The sequence below is a fragment of the Abramis brama genome (assembly GCF_963993115.1).
Source record: "Abramis brama genome assembly, chromosome: 10".
In the NCBI taxonomy this organism is placed as follows: Eukaryota; Metazoa; Chordata; class Actinopteri; order Cypriniformes; family Leuciscidae; genus Abramis; species Abramis brama.
In genome coordinates this window covers 34330528-34339969 of record NC_139972.1, presented here as the reverse complement: position 1 = coordinate 34339969, position 9442 = coordinate 34330528, and the positions used below count along the sequence as shown (strand labels likewise).

The window sequence follows — 9442 nt, the reverse complement described above, 5'->3', positions numbered from 1 at the left end:
AAAGATGTCCAATCCAGCCATAATCTAAACGTCCACTGACAGCCAGAACTAGTTCAGAAAAGACGTTCATACTGGCTATAATCTGAACGTCCGTTGACATCCAGAAACAGTCCATAAATGACGTGAATAAAGATGTCCAATCCAGCCATAATCTAAACGTCCACTGACAGCCAGAACTAGTTCAGAAAAGACGTTCATACTGGCTATAATCTGGACGTCCTTTGACATCCAGAAACAGTCCATAAATGACGTGAATAAAGATGTCCAATCCAGCCATAATCTAAACGTCCACTGACAGCCAGAACTAGTTCAGAAAAGACGTTCATACAGACTATAATCTGGACGTCCGTTGACATCCAGAAACAGTCCATAAATGACGTGAATAAAGATGTCCAATCCAGCCATAATCTAAACGTCCACTAACAGCCAGAACTAGTTCAGAAAAGACGTTCATACTGGCTATAATCTGGACGTCCGTTGACATCCAGAAACAGTCCATAAATGACGTGAATAAAGATGTCCAATCCAGCCATAATCTAAACGTCCACTGACAGCCAGAACTAGTTCAGAAAAGACGTTCATACAGACTATAATCTGGACGTCCTTTGACATCCAGAAACAGTCCATAAATGACGTGAATAAAGATGTCCAATCCAGCCATAATCTAAACGTCCACTGACAGCCAGAACTAGTTCAGAAAAGACGTTCATACTGGCTATAATCTGAACGTCCGTTGACATCCAGAAACAGTCCATAAATGACGTGAATAAAGATGTCCATTCCGGCCATAATCTAAACGTCCACTGACAGCCAGAACTAGTTCAGAAAAGACGTTCATACAGACTATAATCTGGACGTCCTTTGACATCCAGAAACAGTCCATAAATGACGTGAATAAAGATGTCCAATCCAGCCATAATCTAAACGTCCACTGACAGCCAGAACTAGTTCAGAAAAGACGTTCATACTGGCTATAATCTGAACGTCCGTTGACATCCAGAAACAGTCCATAAATGACGTGAATAAAGATGTCCAATCCAGCCATAATCTAAACGTCCACTGACAGCCAGAACTAGTTCAGAAAAGACGTTCATACAGACTATAATCTGGACGTCCTTTGACATCCAGAAACAGTCCATAAATGACGTGAATAAAGATGTCCAATCCAGCCATAATCTAAACGTCCACTGACAGCCAGAACTAGTTCAGAAAAGACGTTCATACTGGCTATAATCTGAACGTCCGTTGACATCCAGAAACAGTCCATAAATGACGTGAATAAAGATGTCCAATCCAGCCATAATCTAAACGTCCACTGACAGCCAGAACTAGTTCAGAAAAGACGTTCATACTGGCTATAATCTGGACGTCCTTTGACATCCAGAAACAGTCCATAAATGACGTGAATAAAGATGTCCAATCCAGCCATAATCTAAACGTCCACTGACAGCCAGAACTAGTTCAGAAAAGACGTTCATACAGACTATAATCTGGACGTCCTTTGACATCCAGAAACAGTCCATAAATGACGTGAATAAAGATGTTCAATCCGGCCATAATCTAAACGTCCACTGACAGCCAGAACTAGTTCAGAAAAGACGTTCATACAGACTATAATCTGGACGTCCTTTGACATCCAGAAACAGTCCATAAATGACGTGAATAAAGATGTTCAATCCGGCCATAATCTAAACGTCCACTGACAGCCAGAACTAGTTCAGAAAAGACGTTCATACTGGCTATAATCTGGACGTCCGTTGACATCCAGAAACAGTCCATAAATGACGTGAATAATGATGTCCAATCCAGCCATAATCTAAACGTCCACTGACAGCCAGAACTAGTTCAGAACAAAATGACAAACAATATCTGTAAATTAATTAACTGACTGTTAATTTACAGACTATATCATTAACTGTTAAATTGATCTTGCTGGTCAGACACCAACAGGGTTCATGATGCACACATGATGCTTTTAAGTCCTCCTGGGAAGTTTGTATTCATGAGGTTTTACTATTTTACTATTTATGTTGAAATTAATTTATGAAGCCACTGTAAAATGTATCATTACATGTTATATTGTAATACTACTGTCATATTTTGTGCAGGCATTAGCTTACTTCATCGTAAATAGAAAAGCCTGACAATGTAACTGCTAAATACCAAAGTATTGTGGTATTACATGTTTCTCACTGACACACTCATAACTCTTCAAGATCGGGCTAAAAGAAAATCCCAAGCTTCCTACTCATATTTTCATCATTGTGGCGGCGTTCATGTATGTTCAATTTGTAAATACGATCTTTATGATACAGGTATGTTTTGAATGCATCAATAGCTCTAGTTTAGGGACAATCCATACAAACAATCTTTACTAAACAGACTGTCACAGTGAGAAGATTTTTGTCCTTTATCAATGCTAAAGGCCTAACCACTGCAGTTAACACCAAGCTGTTAAATAAAAGTCTGTAGGCAAGTCTTAAGGTTAGGGTTAGGGTTAACCTTAACCCTTAATTTCTAACCCAGACCCGGTTTCACAGACAGGGTTTAGATAAAGCCAGGATTTGTCCTTAGTTCAATTTGGGTATTTAATTATAGCTTTTAAAAATGTGCCTTAGAAAAAAAAAAACATTACTGGTGTGCATCTTGAGACAAAACAATGGCACTGCCATAAGATATGTCAGTTGCTTTCAGGTAATACTGCTCAAACATGCATTTTAGTCTGGGACTACAGGCTTAAGTCTTGCCTGTGAAAGTGTGAAACCCGGGGTATTATGTTGTAACTTGTATATAATTATGCCAATGTTACCAAAGTGTTGCGTTGGACAGAGGATTAACTCTAAACCAACAGGTTGTGTACCAGTGCCACACAGGGTGAAAAAGGATGTTGACATTATTAGGCATAAGAGTGTTTCTAAAGGAAAGGTCAAGAATTTGTGAAAGTGTAAAAGGGTCATTATGGGTCACATGAATGTAACTGTCACCACCATGATACCAATTCATTAGATTTTCATATAGATCTTACAGAATTGTATATGAATATATGCAGTGTTTGCTCTGTTTAATACACTGTTTGCTCTATTAAATTGCGCTTTATAAGAACAGTGGTAAATACATATTATATATGGTCAGTTACTGTAAGTTCTTACAGTATTTTTAATCTTTAATTTTTAATCTTTAATTTTTAATCATGCACTGCAATGAAAAAAACATATATATATATATATATATATATATATATATATATATATTCATATTTTCCTGTAATTGCAATGTTGCCACACTATTGGCTGTCTCTCCTAGCTGTTTTGAGCATGATTGGTTATTCTCTGTTTATTCTGACTGTCATCCAGGAATCTAGCCAATGACAACTAAGCGCGCCTTTATGAGTCAAGTTTGAATAAACGTCAGTTGAGCGAGTCGGTGTTTGCTTTGCTGCTGCGCGGGATCTTCAATATTAGCCTATTCTGTGGGTTTTACATCGTTTAAAACATGGATTACTTTACATCGGACTGCTAAATGTTTTGAGCGAGTTGCTGGGTGTTGCTGGGTGTAAATGAAGAACAAACAAGGAAATGGACAAAGAATTTTAACAACGGACATATTGCAATCTACGGAAGGTAAATAACTTTATTTTATACAAATTCTGCTACATCAAGATATAGTGTATTAAAGTGAGAATCTAAACGCGATTAGAGCAATATTATTAGTGCATACGGTATTCCCAATGTATTAATGTTATGTGCTGCTAGGATGTGTAACGTTAACTTGTCTAACTTTATGATAAAAAATAAATGCTTTACAACGAGTGAACTGAGAATATTGTATCTTAGACAGAAAGGAACTGTCACAGTCTTACTATAAGAATCTCCAAACTAGGCTTTTGAATATTGTTGATCGCGGGATGGCTAACCGATCAGTTAAATTAACGAGTCGTAATAATATGTTTTGGAGCTGGTGAGTCAATTTTGCAAGCTTTTGCAAATGTCTCCGTTAGTAAGTAAAACAAATAACTAATATTGATGTGTATGTGTGTGTTTCCTTCATGATCCAGGCATTTTGGGAATAAATATTATCCAGCCACAAGATGTTCAGATGCGGTGAGTATTGTCATAAAATACACGTGAAATAGAGGCAGAACATGTAAACTCTGCTCAAATGCACTGGTTCAAACCCTCCAGACAAGCTTTATCTTCTTGAGTTTACAGGCCTAGCTGACCCAAAAATAAATGTCTTTCAAAATGAAAGTATTTTTTTCAAACCTCTATAACTTACTTTTGTGAAACACAAGAATTTTGGGAATAAAACAACTAGGCCTATATTCATTGTATGACAAAAATAAAAGGCATTTTTCAAGATATCTTAATTATGGTTCTACACAAGAAATTGATAAAATTTAAAATTTTAAAAATTAAACTCATAAAATTTCAACACCAGGGTGAGTAAGCTAACTCTATTTTTTTTTTTTTTTTTTTGGATGAGCTGTTCTTTTAAAGGATTAGTTTACCTCAAAGTTAAAAATTGTGTCATCATTTACTCACCCTCAAGTTGTTTCAAATCTGTATGAATTTCTTTCTTTCTTTCTTCTGCTGAACACAAAGAAAGATATTTTGAAGAATGTCTGTAACTTGGGTCCCATTGACTTCCATAGTATTTTTTTTTCCTACTATGGAAGTCAATGGGACCCAAGTCTGTCTGTTTACCGACATTCTTCAAAATATCTTTCTTTGTGTACAGCAGAAGAAAGAAATTCATACAGGTTTAAATCAACTTGGGTGAGTAAATGATGACACAATTTTCAACTTTGAGGTGAACTAATCATTTAAGGACATTTGCTAAATTAACCATGTTTTATTTATTATAGTGTAGAAACCATGTTTTTATGGTGGATTTAATACAACAATTTATTAAGTAAGTATAGGAGCAGGCTTCACTGCATATATTAATAAAGTTTTAGAGTGCTGGCCTGGATAATTGTAATACGTAAAATAGGAAAGAGGCCACACTATGCATAAACTTATATTTGCAAAAATGCGTTTCGGCGCGTGCAAACTGATGAAGGCACACGCCGAAACGTGTTTTTGCAAATAAAAGTTTATGCATAGTGCGGCCTCTTTCCTATTTTACGTATTACAATAATTTATTACCATTTGGTTAGTGTCGCAAAACAGTGTTAATTTTTAGTAAGGGTTCTCCAGATTTATATAACACTTATGGAACATTAAAAAAATGGTCCTATGTTACCCGATCAATAATCCTATTAACACTCTTTTAAAAAAAAAAAAATTTTTAGATCAAGCATTGGACTTACGGAGCAGAATAGGCACCAACAGAGAAACAAGTCCATCACTAGTAAGTATCCACTGCAGTGTCTGGTTACACTTTATTTCGATAGTCCACTTTAGAAATTTTACTAACTATAACTTTTCAACTACATGTCAACTAACTCTCATTAGAGTATTAGTAGGCTGTAGTAGACAGTCAATAGACTGGTAGGTTAAGTTTAGATGTTAGGAAATGGGTTAGGAGAATAAGTTGAGTTGTAGTTGCCAAGTAACTTATAGTCAGTAGAATGTCTGTTAGGGGACCAACAAAACAGAGTGTTAGCAAATATTAAGCAGACAGTCTACTAATACTCTAATGACAGATAGTTGACACGTAGTTGCAAAGTTACTTATAGTTAGTAGAATGTCTAAAGTGGACTATTGAAATAAAGTGTTACCCAGTATCTAAATCCGCAGTCAATTTTAAAGGCACAATGCACTCCGAAATTAAAAATCTGACTTTCTTTCCACAAATATATATTTTTTAATTATCCATTATTCTAAGCCAATATAATGCAAGTGCATATGCCAGAAACTTCATACAGCCTACTCACAGCTTGCTGTGTTGTTCACACAAGATGTTTTCTGCACTTATCATGTGAGCAATGCTCTTGGACTTTTTCGACCTTCAGCATTTTGGTGTCTATTCACTTGCATTATTTGACACACAAACACAAGAGATGGATAATATTTCTAAAAGTCTAGTTTATTTTTTCTAAAATATGTGTTTTCATCTGAAGAAAGAAAATCATATACCTTTCGGTCGGCATAAGGTAGATAAAATGAAGGGGGAATCAGTTTGCTCTCCTTTACCTAGTATTATTTATAAACCTTACATGTGATTTAATAAATGTACAATTAAAGGGGTGTTCCAAGCAAACATCTAAATCCCTTCACAAAGAGCCTTCCACAAAAGGGTTAGCAAAGGGGGACATGCATGCGATGGTAAATTAACTGAAGTAATTTTATCTTATAGTAATTTTATATTATATTTATGGTAATGTGACCTAGGATGGCAAGTTCCTGTGATTCATTTTAAAACTAGATATGGTGGAAGAGTTCCATTTAACATTTGTTTGGGTTTGCTATATTACACACATTTTCATCATACCGAAGTTCCATAGGTAAAACTTTTATTAATAGATGCGTTAATGTAACTACCTGCAGGGTTAAAAGAAAAGACGTCAAGAACACACAAACTTAAGGAACTTTTACTCAACAACAATGTACTAAAAACGGAAGAGTTCTTTCTTTGTACAGATGACAACGTTATTAAAACGATTACCATTTGGACAGATCCACTGTGTTAATCTACATGTTCCTTCTTTTGGTGATGCACATTTTTCTATCAGACATAAGTTTTAGATACCAGACAAAACAGATGAAATGTGACCCATGCTAATTTATTCCCCCCTTTTACCTCTCTCTTTTATCTTTCTGTGGCCAGGATCCGTCATTCATCGGAACAGCTACCAAGAGAAGTGAGTATTCGTCCTCTACCTCCTTTGTCTCAATGTTATTTCAACACAATTGGTCTCCAAAGTACTATATGTATGTTTATATTAGGGGTGTAAGATTAAGAAAATGTCATAATTCGATACAATTGCGATTTTCGATTCAAAAACGATTCTCGATAAATAAAAAAAACGATTCACAGTATGTAAATGTAGTTACTTTTCCTATGTAGGTATTAGGGATGTGCATCTCCATAACTGAGGCTGATACGATGCGCATCTCGATGCATAGCCAACGATACAATACATTAATGATACATATAAGCAGCTGCCAGCTGGCAGCTACCAATGCAATGCAATACGATTCACTATTATTACGATCCGGTGCGATTCGATTTCGATTCAACGTATTGCAAAAATATGATGCTATGCAATTCAATATGGTATAGATAGTTAACTTTTATTTCTTTTGTTCAGACATAGGGCAAATCATAAAGTAGCTTAAGTGCCATCTGACTTTTAACACATGGCTCTCTCACAATCAAAAGTTTTGGTTTCCACAAAAAAAGCAGGTACTGTAGGCTAACTGACCAGAAAGCAGGTGCTGTTATTATGTGTTTCACGGGCCGTTTATCAGTTTGGACCAGTGCAGCGCGAGCCGATCTTGATCAAGCGACACTGTTACTACACGGCGCTAATAGATCCCCACTGAAGTAATAACATCGCTGCGAGATCTAGTGAGAAGCATTCATATTTCTCTGTTATTAACGGATCAAACAGCGCTGACGTAGAAACATTGTGCCATGAATGAACAATCCAGTGTCCACAGATCAGCAACATTCACCATGGATTTACTGTAGTAACACTAACTGTAACCATGGAAGTTTGGCAGGAATAGTAGGCTATAATGCTTTCAAGTTACATTACGTTGGTTTTATTTTTTTGACATAAATAAAATTACTGCCCTCAAATGTTAATCTGAACTAAAATAAACCTTTGTTTATAACTACAATATTACATTTCATTTTTTTCAAGGAGCTGTTTTACATGCTTCTAAGAGTCAATTATAGCTTCATCATTCCTCAAAGTAAAAAAAAAAAATCATACTTTATGATGTTAGGTTTAATACAAAAAAAAAGTTAAAAATATTAAAACAAGGAAATTTCTCTGGTATTTCTTTCTTTTTCCTGTATCGAAAACGTACCGAACCGTGACACAAGTGTATCGTATTGAACCGAACCGAACCATGGATTTTGTGAACCGTTAACTTACACCCCTAATATGTGCGTGTGTGTGTGTGTGTATATGGGGCTGTTTAAACCTGGCCACTTGATGCGTTTTCTCAGATCGGATAGCTATCTGTTTTATCACAACAATTCCATTTACACCTGGTCACATAATTCCCTCGATTCCCTCGCTATGCAAATTTAATGGCGTTCACGTCACCGAAAGCAACAGATATGAGCTGCATTTTATTGATCATCCGTTAAAATTTCTAAATCAAAGACCGCAATAGGAGAGAGCGCAACAGCCCTGGTAAGATCATTTCGTTTCTTTACTTTTAATGATGATAACTGTGTGTTAAGAATCTGGGACTTACTTTCACTTTGATTTGCGATAGTTTGCACGTTGGCTTGATGAATAACGTTAGATGGTCAGCGGCGATGCGGCAGTAGCGTCGTCATAACTGGCTATAACATGACATATAGCCTATAACACGCTCTCACACCTTTATTTTAGAGCGTTTTTGGGAGGAGTAAAATTTACATATGTGGTTTCAACAACCAGATGCATGTCCAGTTTTTTCTGGAATGCGACCCAGACCACCTCCTGAAGTGGTTTGAGCATTCAGATTCAAATGCGTCACGAATGCGTTTCGGAGGGCATTTACACCTGGTCTTTTCAAGATCATATAGCAATCCGATCACTAAAATCGCATGAAGTTGTAAATGGCCCCTGTGTGTGTGTGTGTGTGTGTGTGTGTGTGTGTGTGGAATGCCTTATATCAGGCTTGATGTAATTTTACTTGATTTGTGATTTATTTCATTTAATTGATTCGAGTACTCAAATTTTCAACTATGTATCTCTGCTATAAGCTAAACCACAACAGTGGCATTTGTATTTATTTATTTTACATGTGGATTTTTTTGCTTTGATTGTAGCTGCTGTCATGAAATGGGACCCAGCTGCAACAGAGGCCCAAAGAAAGTCTGTAGCCGATCATCTGGAACTGCTTGCTGCTATAAATGAAGCTTGTGAACCTTATAGCAGCCATATTTTGTTAACTGTTATGTTATATTTTTTTAACAACATTTTATAGATTATTTAAAGGGAAATTGTGTTAATTTACAACTTTACTGTTCTGTCTTTTAAGTTTTATTGTGTTAATTTATACTTTACTCTTTCGGCTGTTAAGATTTAAAATAGTAATAAAAATATATCTTGAGATTTAAATAGTTGATTTCTTGGAGTGATTAGTTTGGTTTACAGGAAAATGGTAAGCAGTTTATTAGTTATATTGTTAAGATATACAAATGCAAGTATATACACCACAGTTATTCAATTGAATATACAATATTATCAATATTCTTTAAAATCTTATTTAGGTCTATGGTCTGTGTGTCTGCAGTTTCATGACACGACAACCATTAACAAGGAGTAACT

The 9442-nt window shown here is 35.8% G+C and overlaps 1 long non-coding RNA gene across 1 annotated transcript; it reads left to right on the top strand.

Annotated features, from left to right (window-relative positions):
* Positions 1–1541: 1541 nt before the first annotated feature.
* Positions 1542–9232, top strand: LOC311091596. The gene is made up of 3 exons (XR_014608125.1): positions 1542–5352; positions 6772–6805; positions 8941–9232. It is a non-coding gene; the product is annotated as an uncharacterized lncRNA (long non-coding RNA).
* Positions 9233–9442: the final 210 nt, after the last annotated feature.